Genomic DNA, 17,753 nt, shown 5'->3' with positions numbered 1-17,753 from the left:
TATTATTATTACTATTATTAACTTCAGTAACAAAAGAAGAGAGAGAATCAGTTGTCACAGAAGTCTTCGAGGAAAAGCCAGCTTATGAGTTTCTTAGAATCTTTAGTTCACGAACAGGTCCCCTTTTTTTTTTTTTTTTTTTTTTTTAAAGATTTTATTTATTTATTTGACAGAGAGAAATCACAAGTAGTCGGAGAGGCAGGCAGAGAGAGAGAGACAGAAGCAGGCTCCCTGCTGAGCAGAGATCCTGATGCGGGACTCGATCCCAGGACCCCGAGATCATGACCTGAGCCGAAGGCAGTGGCTTAACCCACTGAGCCACCCAGGCGCCCCGTGATAATGACCTTTTAAAGAGGGAGGTATTGCTTCATTTTTGCACAAGGAGCCTGAGACTCATATTTTAAATGGTAGAACCCGTGAGGATCTCTGCCTTCTATTCTATGAGATGCACTGTTACCCTGCCAAAAACTGGGGAAACTTTGGATGTCCACGGTTATATGCAAAAACCTTGGGATTTTCAGTTTTTCCAAAGATGATCAGTACTCATCAAATTAACTAAGGAAAATGAACTGGTTTGCAGACTGGAAACAATGGGAGGCAAAGGCTGTTTTTGCACTCCTGCATTTGCGAAAAAAGGGTGGCATTGATTTGGAGTACAGTGTAAGGGAGAGGCCTGTTTGGGTAAAAAAGGATCCTGTCAAATTCACTGTTGTGCAGAAGCCAGCCTGCTGTGAATGCTTTCCTTCTTGGTCCCAGTATGAGTTCCTGGATGTCTCTGTAATGATGTGCAAGCCTCCTGTCCCTACAGTCCAGACTGCTAACCCCACCTCAAATGGAGGTGCCAGGCCCAGGAATATCATCCCCCAGGAGCTTGTTAGACCCAGAGAGTCAAATCTGGGGTAATGTGAACACACAGCAGAGTGTGAGCGAAGTTGCCATCCGTAACACTAATGTCTCCATGAAGCCAAAGTAGCGGAACTGCCTTAGGAGAGGGTGTGGAGGTGGGAAGGGGAGGTCTTTGCACAGTAGAGGAAGTTCAAGGCCACCGGGGAGAGGGGAGTTGTGCTGGGTGTCAAGGCTTAACTGCAAAGGTGCTTCTCGGCCTCCTGGCTCCTCCTAGACCTCTGAGATGTGGTCAAGGCCAAAGAGTGCTCACCACCTTCGGAGCCACTGGCTTTTACCCATGATTCCTGATGGATCTGCCAGGAAAACGTGTTTTCCCTGGGGCAGCTATGGGCCACCAAGTCCTACCCCAGGTGGAAGGAATCACTGAAGCCAAGTCCCCCTAGGACCCACCCTGAGCATGATTTATCTTATTGGGCCATTAACTGATGACTCAGAAATATGAGCGCTCCCTATCATGTGTTTCCTATTAAAGATGCTTGTCTATCTAGGTATTAGAAGTTTTACTTTTGATGCAAAAATTGATGTAATTCAATATTTTAGAAAAGATAGGTGACCTATTATGCATGTGAATGTGAGCTCTTTTTGACTCCTCTTAGCTCCAAATGTCTTTGTGAACTTGGATTTCCGCCTTTCCTCTTCTCAGCCCCCTGGGGCTGCCACTTCTTGTAAACACTAGTGGCTGGTGTTAAAGTTTCTACTAATTGCCTTATCATTTCATAAAGAGGCATTAATTGCTAACATAATTTCCTCTTTTCCTCTGAATTACATACTCCTTTTGTGCAAAATGACTACTTCAAAAGCTTTTCCATCCCCCTTCTTCTTTTTTTTTTTTTTTCCCCCATCAGTGGAGAAAAAAGCAAACCTTGCGGGGCTGGAGGATATCTTTCACTTCAGCCTCAGACTCTTTCTTGATAACCTAAAAATTTATTTTGTGAAATATTACTTGAAGTTTTATTTCTTGAGCTAGATATTCATTTTCCTCAAGCGCCTTCTTGATTTTCTTTTCTTATTGTGAGACTCTAGAAATTATTTGGAATGATAGAATGAAATATTTTTATACAGTACTTTTCTTCCTGTTCATTTCACCAATTTCATCCCATTTTTTAAATTGTTCTGTCCTTTATAGACGACTCACCTCACCTCACATATGCGCCTAGAACACACATGGTGTGCCACACAACACACACACACACACACACACACACACACACACCCCGCACCAGTAATCTCCATAGACTCTACAGGGCAAGGAATATGCATTTTCAGTATCTCGGAAGGTGGATTCTCTATAGTAGATGCTTAGTAACTTAATAAAAGTTTGGTGTATAGATCAAAGTTCTATAAATCTTTTTGATTAAAAGAGTCTTTTGAAATTTAAAAATTGGAATTGTCTTGTTGAATGCTATCCCCAAAATAGTTGGAGATTAAAAATCTTGTTTTTCTAATGAATGCGTATCTTTCATGTTGGGTTCCCTGGGAGGCTGACTCCAGTATGAAGGGTAACATGCAAGAGGCGTACTGGGGGAGCTGCTGGCGTCCGCGCTGCAGCGGGGAAGGGAAAGGTGAGGAAGGGAAGGAACAAGAACTGGGCAGATGGAGAAGTTGGCTGTGGTACGGCCACATCCAAGGCCCTGATCAGCCTACTGGGGAGCTGTAGGGCTTACTTGGGGCAAGAGGGCTGAACCGGAGATCCCCGTGGTCAGCCAGCCAGGGGATGCAGGAAGGAAGAGAGCTGGACTGCAGTTGAACTCCCACTGGGGGGCAGTTGAACTCCCACTGTGGGGTGGGGGGGGGGGGGCGACAGTGGGGCTCGATCTGGCAGCTACTTTCCCAGCAGCTGGGAGAGTAGAACAGGTCCTTCCTACAGGGCATCTGGGCAGAGCACTGGGGAACCTACTACAGTCAGTTCTGTTTGACAGTAATGTCACTGGTTTATTTAGCAGACAAGCCAAATCAGTGACCAAAATCACCATTAAATGATACTGGTTGTAATCTTTGGTGAGAACAACAGAATATTTCTATGTTCAATAAGTCAACTGTGTAAAATATTCATAGGAAAAAAAGACTGGAAAAGCACATCTCAAAATGATAAATGTCGGGGCACCTGACTGGCCCAGTTAGGAGGGCATGCAACTCTTGGTCTCGAGGTCATGTTCGAGCTCCATGTTGGGTGTAGAAATTACTTTTTAAAAATGGCTAAACTGATGAGTGTTGTCTTCGTTTGGTTTTTATTTTATTCTTTTTTTTTTTTCTGGGTTATCTCAGTTTAATAATTAATATTTACTACTTGATGGTAAAAAAGAATCCACCATAACCATGGCTCTCCCTGACTGTTTGAGTTCACTCTGTTGGCCCTCACTTCCCCTTCCCTACCCACCTAGATCTGATGAGTTTATTTAGTCCCCCTCTTGTTGCCTTTGTTCTTACACTGCTGCCAGGGCCCTACTCCCATTTGCCGTGGCCAGCCTTGCTCTTTTGGAGACAGTTCTGTCATCCATCCTAGCCCGAGGCCCCCTGGATTGGTTGGTCCCTTTTTGTAAAAGTAGAACCTACCCTTCCAACAAGGTACCAATGTTTTCCATCCCTTTTCCTCCTCCGGCTGGAGTAAGCCAGTAATGATGGTTATGTCTGCAGGATATTATTTTCATTGTTTGCAGGAGAGAAAGCCATGCATCATATTGTCTGTAGACTAATTTATCTTAAAGTGACTTGAGTGTAAGCAGGGTGCTGATTGTGTGTGTTTGCAAGTTAACTTAGTTTTTCAGCCTAGGTTTGGGTAATTAGCAATTAAGAACCCCAATCAGGAGTGCCTAATCTAGGAATGGTCAGTCACCAGGCCCTCCAAATATGGATACCAAATATGGGTACCATACTAATGGATTTTGCTGATAGAAAAGGGGTGCTGGAGACAGGTAGTCATGGATGAGATGAGGAAGGTCAAAATACACATGCTTCCCCTTTGTTCCGGGGGTGTCAGATTCTGGAAAACTGTTCACTGTAGACCTTGGAATGCAGGCAGGGCTCAGGGCTTGAGGTCTGAAGCCCTGTGGGTCTCACACTTCCCCAGCTCCTGAGGATTCGGTCTCTTGGGCTCATTTGGACAATGGCCATCTCTGCCACGGGAATGCTGCTGTGTCTATCTTGCAGTGAATCTCTCTCTCCGGGGAAGTGGTGATCCGGGGGCCTGAAAGCAAAGAAGGGGATATTCCCCCAAGCCACAGACACAGGCTTTGTGATTTCTGTGCCTCCTGGGCAACTGGTGCTTGAATAGGAGGCCAAATTGGGTCTAAAACTGGATTACCTTAAACCATGTGAGATGTGTGGCAACAGGATTATTTATCGCACCCATTTCTAAACACCTGATACTGATATTGATCAAAAGAATCTTTCAGTCTTTCAACTGGTATAGATCGCACGTCTTTAGATATCACGAGCCATTCTGGAATTCCCATCTCACGTGTCCTTCCAAGCTGGAATCGTGCCCACTGCTTTGATAAAGAAAACTTTGTGGTGGGCACTCAGGAAGTTAAAACTAAAAGAACTGTTGTAGTCTAGGAGAATCTAGGATGCCCATTTAGTAGAAACATTTTGGTATCTAAAACCAAGGGGACCCCAAGGTGCAGTGTAGCTTAGAGTATAACTTTAAAAAGGAGAATTATAGCAGATATTGTGTAATTTTCAAGATAAATTACTATTTCTAAATAATATAGGATTGATGGAGTTATCAGAACAAAAGGATTTTGATAATTATGTTCTAGATACCTAAGTGCATATTGTTCTGGGCGCTTTTAAAGACGATAAACCAAAGCCAGATCTTTCAAATCTGCAATTTTAGATTGTTTGAAAATACCATTAATCTCTTTACCACCCTTTTTTATGAAAATATTTCTGAATCTATTTGAAATTTTGCTCTGAATAAAGCTGGAGCTATCTGCATAATCTTGGGTTAACTCAGAAGTCCCCATTCATATTCATGGTTTTGCTAAAGATCTGGTAAATCCATTGCATGCTTAGTATTTAGGAGACTACAAAACCGGCTTCCAAAGTAAGCTTTATTTGATTATGCTCCCGTGAGGATATTGCTTTTTATTGAAGCATTTTTTCTCTGTAAGTTTCTCTTGAGCACCAAGGCAGAGTTAAAAATAGATCAGAGTTGGCTGGAATTATGTAGAACCATAGAGTATATTTTTTATTTATGAACTATAGAAGAATTTCCCTTCTTTTTTATCTCCTTTTTAAAAAATATCTACAAATGAAATGCACTTCATTGAAAGAAGACTTTGGCCTTTACAGAGCATTTGTTTTTTTTAACAGAAATGAGATAGTTTGCTAGCATTCTCAAATGTAACGATATCTCCTTTAAAAAAAAAAAAATCTGTTTTTACACACCTGATAGAATAGTCAGGCTAAGCATCATTCCCTCCTTTGATGGTGTGTTCATAATTAACATTCCCACTTTCATTTGGAAAGGCCCTAGAATGGAAATGAATGGAAACAAGTCAAGCCTTGATTTCCGTCTGCTTTGGGACGCAGAGAGGCAACCCTTCCTTCTCCAGATCTCTCAGCCAGTGACTGCAGATATGGCCAGGCATCCTTCCTTCTTTTCTGCATCGCCATTTACTGCAAGCACCTCTCTGCCCAGATTAGCAGAGGGTGAGCCTGAGGTTTCTCTTCTCCAATGTTTTCATCCCTTCTCTGATGTTGATGTCAGCACAGTGCTGCTGCCTCCCTCTTGTCCGAGGATCAGAAACCCAGTTGTGTCTCTGGAAGCCAAAGGCATACTCTACGTAGTGATAGAGTTGTGATGTAGTTTTGGAATGTAGGTGAGGCTTGGTGGGTAAGGTCCAGAGGCCCAGAGCCGACGGCCAAGAACGAATTCTTGAGGCGTCTTTGGTGCTAAACGGTGGTTTTATTAAAGCACAGGGGCAGGACCTGTGCGCAGAAAGAGCAACAAAGCGGGTGTGAGGAGCAATTGAGTATATACGATGGGGGCGGGGGAGGTTAAGGACAAAGGGAGGTGTCCAAGAGGACTTGCATAAGGAAAACCCTCGGGATCCTGGAGGCCTTGCCGTTATCAAGCTGAGGTTGGTTTTCCCTGTAGCAAAACCCTAACGTGAAGAAGGTTCCCTGGAAGAACGTCACACACATCCCACCCAGGAGCTGGGGGGATGGGGAGGTCGCAGGGAGTCAGCATGTACTTTGTCCTCGGCTAGCCTTCTGCTAGCTCTGTCCAGCTATACACTGGTGCCAAACCCTAGAACCCCACAGGAAGTGAGCATGGACTCAGATGTGGCCGGCATTGCCTTCTGTCAGTCCTGATCTGCCCTGAGACTGGTGGGGCCATGAGGACCCTTCTTATCATCAGCGGGGAGGTGGCCTCGTGTGGCTGCTAGCGTCAGCAGAGTCAATTACTTTGACTTTGTAAAATCTCCAAACATGGAGGACTAACTCCTGAATGTACTGAATCAGAAATTTCATTTTTCAAATGAACTATTGGGAATAACAACTCCGCATTTCGTGGGTTGCTGTGTTTCCCTTGATGAACCCAAAGTAAGTATACAGATGGAAAGCTGGCAAATCACTCTGTAAGAGCAAGGCTTTGAGACTTGGAGAATAATCTGCGTGTTGCAGAAAGCCTTTGTGCATACAGCCCAAGGCAGGCTGGGCTTGAATTTATCAGGGATGCCTCCTTGATGGATGATGTTGTCATTTGACACCTAGTACAGTTGCAGGAGTAACAATACATCCATTCTTCCTGAGCCCTGGATGAGATGCCTGGGTTTAGAGACCAATTGTGAAAATGATAGTGATTGATAAGTCCCCTGGGAGCTATTACATGTGCCTTTCTTTGTATGTATGCCCCCAGTGAGTGGAGGTTTTTTTTAATTCTTTTTTTTAAAGATTTTATTTATTTATTTGTCAGAGAGAGAGAGAGAGCGCGCGCACAAGCAGGTAGAATGGCAGGCAGAGGCAGAGAGAGAGAGAAGAAGGCTTCCTGCTGAGCAGAGAGCCCATCGTGGGACTCGATTCCAGAATCCTGGGATCATGACCTGAGCTGAAGGCAGAGGCTTAACCCACTGAGCCACCCAGGCATCCCTGAATTGTTTTTTTTTTTTTTTTTTTAACCGTTATCTGTTAATATTACTATGTTATGATATTATCCTAGTTTGTTTACTTTTAGAAAAATCTGTTGGTAACCACGTCATAAACTGTGGTGGCTATCTACACGACGCCCTAGGGCACCTGTTAGGAAGACATTCCTAATGCAAATGTTGAGTGTGTGTTTCTGTGTCCACTGTTCCCCTAACTGCCTCGGGAAACACAAAGCATAAGGTCATCCTCTCTTGTTTAAGAGAATACAGTGAGATTTAGAAGACAAGCTTACATGATATGTTAAATATGGGGACGTGGTGGCTTAGAAGAATGTCATCCAGTGACAGAGTTCTTGATGAGAAACTGTAACTAACGGAACACATTAGAATGTCCCACAGATGCATAGTGGAGTATGGTAGAAGGAGGTGTTGGTGGAATGGCCCCTGACTCCATCAGAGCTCCTGCTGATCTTAAGTGAAACATGCAATAAATAAGGAAGGTCATCTTTAGAACCTGCAGATTTAGGGTATTAGCTGAAGTAAGACAAGTTCAGAGAGACCTTAGAGGTGGGTGGGAAGGAGGACGAGAGCCAAGCACAGGACCCAAGGCCGTACTTGCAGGCATTCTTTTCAATTTTAGTCGAGGCTGGGCAGGTGTACCATTGTGAGTGGTAGCCGGCCGCCTGCGCCTTGTGTGTGTCTCTCGGTCCATCCCATAGCCAGCACTGATGACAGACCTGGGGCAGCTGGGGGAGTCCGGTAGGTTCGTGTCTAAGAACATGACCTCTGGCACCAGGCTGCCTGAGCTCCAGCCCAAGCTCTGCCCTCTACAACCTAATGACGGGAGCATAACGTTCTACCTCTGGGTGCACTAGTTGTCTTCTTTCTTTTATTCTATTGTGGGAAGATAGACATAACTAAAACTTGCCACGCAAACATGTTAGAGAGTACAATTCAGTTTCATTAAGTACACTCACACCCTTCTCCATTTCTAGAACCTTCTCATCTTTTAAAACTGAAGCTCTGTGCCCATTACATAACAATTCCCTATTCTGCTCTCCCCTAGCCTTAGTAATCTCTATTCTACCTTCAATCTCTATGAATTTGACTCTTCTAGGTACCTCAGGTAAATGGAATTATATATCTGTCTTTCTGTGACTGACTTATTTCATTTAACATGATTTCTTCAAGGTTCACCCATGAATTGCATTCCTTTTTCAGGCTGAATAATACTCCATTCCCTGAAAAGACCACATTTTGTGTATCTGGCCACCTGTTGATGAATGTTTGCATTGTTTCTACCTATTGGCTACTGTGAATAACGTCTCCATGAACATAGGTGTACAAGTATCGGTTTGAGTCTCTGCGTTCCTTTTTTTTGTTGTTCTTTTTATTTGAGTACACCTAGAAGTGGCAACTGCTAGTTCAAATTGGTATTTCTTTTTCTAAAACGATTCATGTTTTGAGAGAGGCAGAGAGTGAGCCTGGGCAGAGGGAGAGGGACAATCTCACGACCTGGAGATCACAACCTGGCCTAAACCAAGAGTCAGTCACCCCACCAGCAATGCCACCGAAGCGCCTCTCAAATGGTATTTCTGTGTGCACCTTTGTACCTTAGTTTTCTTATAGATGAAACAGGGATGACCATAGTTCCTGAGGAGAGAGCTGTTTTTGAGGACTCAGCTCTAGCATGTATGAAGGGGGAGCTCTGTTCGGAGAGCATGGAGTATGGCGAGCTAGAGGGAGTACGGCTGGTTGATTGCACCGGAAGGCCCAGCCTCGGGCAGCCTGTGTGCCGATCGCCCGGAGCGGCGTGGGACCGTCAGGCCTTTTCCCACCCGGGCAGCTGCTGGTCGCTCTGGACAAGTCTTTGGAGACACACGCAGCTTGTGACCGTACTGCTCTCCCTCCAGCTCTTGATCTTTCTGGTCCCTCATAGTGAGGTGACAGAATTTGGGATGACCTTTTCCTACAAAGCCTGGGATCTTAAATCAAGATTTTCAAACTGAACCTCTCCCTAAATTCTTGGGGAAAATCAAGTACGATGCTAGGATTTTAATTTGAAAATGTTTCTCCCCAGTTCAAAAAGACAGGGAATCCATTTGTGCTGTCTTTCAATTTCACTCCGAAATATCGCACGCGTCGGCAGGAGCCTCCTGGTGCTGGGAGAGATCTGGAGAGGCAGTTTCCGGTTGGTAATTCAGCAGTCACTGAGAATCGATCATCCAGTAACCAACTCACATTGGTAATTGTGCTCTAAGTGCTACAACTTGGGCCGATTTTGAAAAATCTCCTTTGATACACAATTCTATCTTGTAGATGTTTGACTACAACTAAAAAGCATGAAGGTCGTCACTGTCACTACTGTATCTCTCACAAGGAAGTTGGGACCATCAGTGGGTTCCTCAGTCTCCCTGGGCAAAGGTCATCTTACGATAAGCACAGAAACCACTTCTAGCTTCGTTAGACAGACATCCTGCTTTTTTCTAGATTACAATCAGTTACATATCCTGTTTAAACCCTGTGTCAAATAATATCATTTAGAGAATTCTGGGCATTGTCAGCCACGGATCAAGGAACACAGCCTAGAAAGGATGTAGGCAAAAAGACAACCATGGCCGTCTTGCTTGTTTGTTCCTCGGCTCCCTTCACAGGATGGGAAACAGAGATAGGTTTGCAAAATGAATTGATTCTGCACACATAATTTGACGTACGATACAAGTTCTAGTGTGTATTGCCATCAGAGAATGTCTGTGCTATGTTTATTATGTTATGGGCAATAATTTTGCTCAAGTGTGTAGCTGCTTTGTTGAGAAAAGAACCCCCCCCACACCCAACCTGGGAGAGAAACTTAAGAAAACAGACAGAAGCTATACTCCCCACCCCCCAGCTACCCCCAATTCACCTCTAGGACCAGTCTGCCTAAAATTGCCTAAAATCCTCTGGAGAGGGCTTTGTAGAAGAGACACTTGCGCCCAAGTTTCTCCACACCTGCCACAGCACTGTTGCCCCCCCCCCTTCCCCCAGCCTTACTAAAGCCTCAAGGACTGTAGGGTCATTTCGCTGGTCCTTCTAGACCCAGAACAACAATAAAAACCCTCTGTTTGCTGAGGCTTGAAATTCTGTGAGCCAGAGAACAAAAGCTTTGCATTCCGCAGCTCACAGCAAGAATACTTTTTGTTTAATGCCTTAGCGTGTTTGGGTGGAAATCTGGGTGGAATAAGTCAAAAAAAGCATTAAAATGACTTGGTTTTGTTAGAAGGTGAAAGGGCAGGCGTTGTGACTGAGTTCCTGAACTAGTAGCGGGTCAGGCAGAGGGACTGTGGGAAGGTGAGGACCCTGACTGGGGTTCGTGCAGGGCGGGATGCCAGGGCAGGGAAGGGGTTAGAGTTCGGAATCTCTAACGGGGCTTTTCAGCTTCTCCTGTCTGTCATCTTTGCTTTATCTGAGACAGGTACCAAAGGAGCTAGCCCTCCACTGATTTAAAGTCTCTGCCCGTCGTGATTGATGAGGATCACTTTTTAAACATGGCTGACCTTGTATAACCAGGGCATTAATTTGCTGGAGAATCACTGTGACAATAACAGAGATGAAAGCCCCCGGACTCCGGGGCATGGGTGTAGGCCTGGCCTGTGTGCAGCCGGTGAGCCTGGTGAAAAGGGACATGCTCAGCGCAGGCGATCTGGACCCTCCGTTCACAACGAGGGGAGGCAGTGTGTGCCGACCTTGTCCAAGGACAGCCGATCTAGAGCTGAGTCCGTGGACCTAGCCATGGGAAGGTGGGTAGGATTTGGGTAAGTGAAGAGGAAACATTCCAGCCGGATAGTGGAGAGAAAGGGGGAGGGGGAGGAGGAAGGAGCCTACAGACAGACAGACGGAGAAAGAGAGGGAGAGAGGAGAGAAAGAGGCAGATGGAGAGACAGAGAGCAGGTGCGGGTTGGCCATGGAGGTGGAGAGAGTGCGTAGCACACCGAGGCGGGACGCCTTCTACATACTGGATCTTTTCAGACACCAGAGAATGGACCCGTCCATTCTTCTCATTACAGCCCCTTGGTAGATGGCCTGGAATTGTCACTGGTTCCTCTCTCAAGATATGTGGATTTGTAGTCTGCGGTTCTCTGCACCCGAACCACAAAATCTGTGAATGGCTGAGAAATGCCCTTTTGTAGGTTTGGAATTACCTTGAAATAGAGTGTTAAAATAGAAATAGTGGGCTGAAGTATCCAGTGTTGGGTAGTAAGGGTAAGGATCATTAATTGTTGATGGTTATATAATTGATGGTTATATAATTATATCTCCAAGATATCCTCTGTACATTTATGTCTACTGGGAAATTATTTTTCAAAGGCATAGAAACAACTCCAAATAGAAACCATAAATAAGCCCCTTAAAAAACAATCTTACGTGATTTGAAATTAACACCATTCAGATACTGTAGAATGATTTGCTTTAGAGCTAGGCCAAATTTGGGGGAAAACGTGTGTCATCCTTCATAAGTCTGTTTACTTTTGAACAGAACTAGCATTTGTGGATTAAGTGAAATTAGTACCAGTTGTGTTTTTTGAAGCTACATGTTCATAGCAAGTGACATGCCGGTCTCTGCGTATCATCAATCCTGATAGCGCCACTGTAACTTCCTCATATCAGAGAGGTTGGACCATGTACCTTGAAAATGTCGTAGCTTTTCCACAGAAACTTGATTTTTAAAGTAATTAAAATGTATGTGCATTTCTCTACATTACAATAGTATTTATTGCATTCTTATGCTGAGAAATTTCTGCCTGCACCTTTATCATCCAAGAGTGGTGCCTGTGCCTGTGTCTGTGGAGAAACAGGATATAATTAGTCCTGGATAATGCCATCTGATACCTGCTCTGACTCTGTTGGCCATCTTGTCACAAGTAGGTGGTGGCGGGAATCATCGGGAAGTACGGGTTAATGGTATCTTTAGACTGCATGAGAATCTCATTCACACGGAGAAGGACTTGGCCGGCTGCAGGGAATCCTCGTGGTGAGTGCTGATTTGATATGGTCTCCCTGCAGACAGAGCCTGGATAGAATGTTGAATTCTAAGTGGAGAAGAGAGTTGATTGTAGTCTGTGGCAAGTGCTTCCAGAGGGTGATGCTAGCAAAACACCAGATTGTAATGATGGTTATTATTGGAAACTGGGGGTTTTATAATTGGAAGTCACTGACAGGTTTCAGAAGAAAATGAATTCCTGGATATGAGGTGACTTATCCAAAATTATGAAGTCAAGACTCTACAGATGAATTCCTAGAACTTCCTACCCAGAGCCCTTTCTCTCCAACCACATAGTTTGGAGATCGAGTAATAAATTATACCTCCCTCAGTCTGTCATGCAAATTTTATAATCTTTATTCCAACACACACAGAATCAAAACTCTGTTTGAATGACAATGATAAAGAGACGACTTTCTTTAACATTTACCTATCCATTTAATATTTAAAATTTTTTTTTTTTAATTTTCACAGTCTTGATGCCAGTATTATGAGCCAGCAGTACACTCACCTTAACATTGCCATGTAAACTCATCTCATACAACTGGAAAGACTTCAGGTTATAGCAGCATCCTTTATACATGTAATCAGTTATCAGTATAGGGCAAAAAAGGAGACTTTATAAATTATTCTTATTGGGAGTGGATCCAGTGTCACTTGTCATTGTAATGGAATATGTCGCTTTCTTCATCATTCCCTAATGGATGTTTCTCATTGGCTATGCGACATTCATTCAGTGAGATCCATTGTATTTTCTGTCCCCAGCACTATGCCCTGCCTCAGAAGGGATGCAACATGATCTTTGCCTCAGTGGAACTACAAAGCGAATGAATCATGACCAACACTCATGTACAAAGTCCATTTACTGTATACCTAATTTATTCCATAGACTGTCGCAACCAGATTACTGGTAATATGTGACCGGCTCCTTTGAAGAATGCTAAGGAAGTTCATAGTAAGTGTTGATTAAGTATGTGCTGAATGGTGAGACGCCTCGGCGGTGCAGTCGGTTAAGCATCTGATTCTTGGTTTCCGCTCAGATCGTGATCTCTGGGTCGTGAGGTCGAGGCCCGCGTCTAGCTCCACACTAGGTTGGGAGTCTGCTTGAGATTCTCTCTCCCTCGGCCCCTCCTGTTCGTGCTCTGTCCCTCCCACTCTCTCTAAAATAAATAAATAAATCTTTAGAAGAAGAAGAAGAAGTTATGTGTCAAGTGGTGATGGCAGAGAGGATGATGATGGCCACGGACTGAGCATTTACTGTGAGTTAAGCACTGTGCTGAATGCCTGACCTGGATTCTTTCATTCGTCTTCAGAAAAACCCTTATTCCATTATAAGAATGACAGGGAAGAAACAGAGGCTTAGGTAGATTAAATAAATTGCTCAGGCATAATCACGGAAGGCTCAGTTAGAAAGAAGAGTCTTCTGGTAGGCAACGTGATGTTAAGATAGGATTTATTTGGCATTGAGATTCTGGGGGGGCATGCAGGACAAAGTTAAAAATACTGCGGGAAAGTAAATAACACTAAAAAATGTATGGCCATTTTAATTTTGAAATAAAAGCCTTTGTCTCCTTTTTCTGGAAAGCCCAATTTTCCCTTGATATAAATATTTATTGTATTTCAAAGTGGCAGTAAGTACATCATCTGCTTGAGGATTCAAAGTAGCATACGTCTCCTTCTCCATGAATTGAAATAGAAAATACAGAAAATAGGAAAACAATGAAAATTACATTAAGTAAACTATAAACCAAATCGCACAACGTTATAATTCCTTTTCCTTTATTTCTTTGGGTTGATACAATCACACCGTTCCATGGTGAAATGCACATCATTACCATCGTTAGCATTTCTCCTAGACAGAAATCCTGACTGCATTAAGTCTGTTTATCGCAGACTGCTAGGTGTTGAGCCCCGGCATATGGCGGATGAAATAGCACAGCTTCCCCCCCAAGAGCGCTGAGGATCAATGGAGATCAGGGCTGCCCATACGACCAGGGAAGTCGGGAGGCGTGGTGGCTGATGAGTTGGCACTAGATGAAGCCAGTCAAAACTACAAGGGCCACAATTTTAGGTCAGTCTACCCAGCATCAGCCAGGACTCAAAGGAAACTAAATGAGGCCTCCTAGAGTCCTCTGCGTGACAAGCTGCTGTGACTGAAATCACAGCGAGATGCTGAACTGTGGGCTTCTCAGAAACACCTGTTAAAGGGGCCCTGCTACCATGAGCTTGATCACGTTCATCTCAGTCTGCCTCTGTGAATTTTGGGATACCTGCTCGACGAGATGGTGGTTAAATCCAGCGTGATTTAGTTGTCCTGTGCAGGATTTATACTCACAGCTAGCATCGCCTGGCCCTTCTCTTTAATTTAGTTGATCCTAGGATTCAGTAGGGTCAGGGCCATGAGAATACTTGGAGTCAACAATTCTGATGTAGATTGGCCTACCAAATGGAATGCAGTGGGAGGCAAAGTGAGGACAGCCAGCCACACGTAAGCTTTCTCAGAAAAGGTCCTCAGTCCACAGCTCCTCCTTACCTGTCAGGTCCCAGTTTTCCCAGGAAGAGGGGATTAAAGTTTATGTCTGTCTCACACTCCCTTCCTTCCTGTCTCCCTCCCGCCTTCCACGCATCCACCTACCCACCCGCGCTTCTCTCCGGAAAACACCCGCTACATCCTTCCCTTGTGACTCACGGTGCTTATGTACTGGCGTGGGGAGACAATAAACCAGTAAGCAAGGAAATAAAATCCAGATAATTTCAAACACTGTCTTGTGTCTAACCTCTGAAAGGACAGATGCAGAAGTCAAGGTGCCAGTGGTCTAGGACTGTAGCATTCTAAGATTTAACAGTGAAGCCAAAGAAAGGAGCCCACAAAAGGGAATGAAAAGTAAACCATTAGAGCCTTTAAGTCACAACTGCCAAGAAGAGAGGATTTAAGGACGGATCTGTCAGGCATGTTCAATACTGCTTTAAAGACGGACGATAAATCAGGACTGCTAACTGTTGGATATGCTAACATGGAAGTCATTAGGACCTGGTCAAGATCAATTTCAGTGAGATGAGGAGCATGGGAAAGTCCAAGAATGGAACACCGAAGGCAGTTTTGCTGTAAGAAGAAGCAGGAAATGGTTGCCATGAAGAATGGACAAATCATAGGGCGCCTGGGTGGCTCAGTGGGTTAAAGCTTCTGACTTCGGCTCAGGTCATGATCCCAGGGTCCTGGGATCCACCCCTACGTCGGACTCTGTTCAGCAAGGAGTCTGCTTCCCTTCCTCTCTGTGCCTGCCTCTCTGCCTACTTGTGATCTCTGTCAAATAAATGAACAAAATCTTTAAAAGAAAAAAAAAGAATGGACAAATCAAACATGTGGTCTATCAGATTATGCTGAGCTGAATTCTTTCTCCACTGTTTATGAACCTTGTTGCAATGGCCTAATTGCCTAGACTGACCCAGCCTCAGTGACTTCATCCAAACAATGATTTTAATAAGCCCTATTAAGGAAGGATGCAGGGAACTAAATATCTTCTTTTTTTTTTTGAAGATTTTTTTTTGAAGATTTTCTTTATTTGACAGAGAGAGATACAGTGAGAGAGAGAACACAAGCAGGGGGAGTGGGAGAGGGGCACAGAAAAAAAAAATCGAAGAAAAACCAGTAGATGTTTTGGAATGATATTATATTATCTTAAAGTTAACTTAAGTAACACGGAAGTATCATTACTCTATCTTGGAGAGAAGACTTTTTAGCCTTACTGAGAATTGCCTTAACTTGATTTTATATGCAAGAAATTTCCCTCCATAAGGATGATGTCAAGGCTTGACTTATTTCTATTTCTCCTTAGATTTATTCGTGCAGTATACACCTTAGAGTAGTTAAAGTAGATAGGCTAGCAGAATAATCTCATGGTTTGAGCACAGTTTGTACTGGGAATTTGGCAGTGTGCCCTTGCCATGTTTCCTGTGGCACTTACGTACTGTGTGTCCTGCGTATTCAGAAATGTGAACTTCTTGGTATTTGGAATGTTGTCATTCCTTTTGATATTCCAAAGTAGCTATGGTAATAGACTTGCCCAAGAAATATGTATTTCATGTGAAAGCTTCACTTTAGGTGGTAGTGACGATGTGCACGGGCCCACTGAGATAGCTCCCCCCATTATCAACAGCAGCTACTGTGTTTATGTAAGAGGGCCATGCCACTAAGTTGATCATATTTTAAATTCATAACACCTTTTCGAGGTAGGAATGGTAAAAGAAAATCCCCCCTTTTCCCACGGCCGGGTTAAGTTCCTTGGCGTGATCGTTCGGTAGTCGGACAAATGATTAAAAGCAAGGCCCTCTGACGATCAGCGTGGCACTTCCGTCTCTAGTGAGGCATCTGCATAATTAGATTGATTCTGTGCAAGCAGGAAAATGTCAAACACAGCTCACAACATTGTGCAAGTAGTTAGTCTTCATTCTAAATGCTTCCTAATGGCAGCCAAAACATCGCTGGCTCAATTTACACCGTTTTTCAATGAGCAGAAAATGAGAATTTCAGCTCTAGCCGCTCCTCCATGCCAAAGAGGAAGTGGTTCTATGGCTGTGAAGATGATTTTTTTAATAAGAGCTTTGTGGAGATTAAGTTCACGTGCCATAAAATCTGTGCTTAAAAATGGACGTTTCAGTGAGTTTTAGTATATTCCCACAGTTGTGTAATTATCATCACGAATATTAGAACACCTTCATTAACCCCCCAGGAAATGTTGGACCTATTACCTATCACTCCTCCTTCTCTTTTCCTCCCCCCTTGGCCCCCAGAGCTGCTTTGGGTCTCTATGTATTTGCCTCTTCCAAACCTTTTATATAACCTTCTAAACGTTACATAGTTTTAGCTGTTACACATAGGTCTATGATCTATTGTGTGTTAATTTTTTTTTTAAAAGATTTTATTTATTTATCCGACAGAGAGAGAACACAAGTAGGCAGAGAGGCAGGCAGAGAGAGAGGAGGAAGCAGGCTCTGCTGAGCAGAGAGCCCGATGCGGGACTCGATCCCAGGACCCCGAGATCATGACCCGAGCCGAAGGCAGCGGCTCAACCCACTGAGCCACCCAGGCGCCCTATTGTGTGTTAATTTTTACTCACTATGAAGGAAGATCCAACTTCATTCTTTTCAATCTGGCTGTCTGTTTGCCCAAAGACTTATACAATGTGTGATCTTTTTAGAACGAACTTCTTTAACTTAGCATAATGTTTTCAAAGTTCATTTATTTTGTACACATATGAGTACTTCGTTCCTGTTTATGGCCGAATAAGACTCCATTAGGTGGCTAGACCATACCTCTTTGTTTCCCATTCATCAGGTGATGGGCATTTGGTTGGTCTCCGACCTTCGGCTCTTCTGAGTATCACTACAGGAACATTCCACCAAGTTTTATGTGGGGCTGTTCTTTCCTTTATCATAGGAGAGTCAGAGGACTGGAATCGTTGGATCATATGCTCACTTTATATTGAATAATTTGAGGACCTATCAGACAGTTTTCCAAACTGAAAGTACCATTTTATATTCCGAGAAGCAACAAAGAAAGGTTCAGATGTCTCAGCATTCTTGCCAACACTTGTTAGTATCTTTTGATTTTATTTCAGCCATTTTAATAGATATGAAGTAGTATCTCATGGTGGTTTTGACTTGCATTTCCTAAATGACTAATAGTGTTGAGAAACTCTTCATGGGCTTATTGGCCATTTGTATATCTTTTCTGT

The 17,753-nt window shown here is 43.7% G+C and overlaps 1 protein-coding gene across 5 annotated transcripts in view; it reads left to right on the top strand.

Annotated features, from left to right (window-relative positions):
* CTNND2 (catenin delta 2) overlaps positions 1–17,753 on the top strand; it is a 907,536-nt gene that overhangs the window by 366,679 nt on the left and 523,104 nt on the right. The window lies entirely within an intron of this gene.

Source organism: Mustela lutreola, chromosome 5, assembly GCF_030435805.1.
Source record: "Mustela lutreola isolate mMusLut2 chromosome 5, mMusLut2.pri, whole genome shotgun sequence".
In the NCBI taxonomy this organism is placed as follows: Eukaryota; Metazoa; Chordata; class Mammalia; order Carnivora; family Mustelidae; genus Mustela; species Mustela lutreola.
This window is presented reverse-complemented; position numbering and strand designations above follow the sequence as displayed.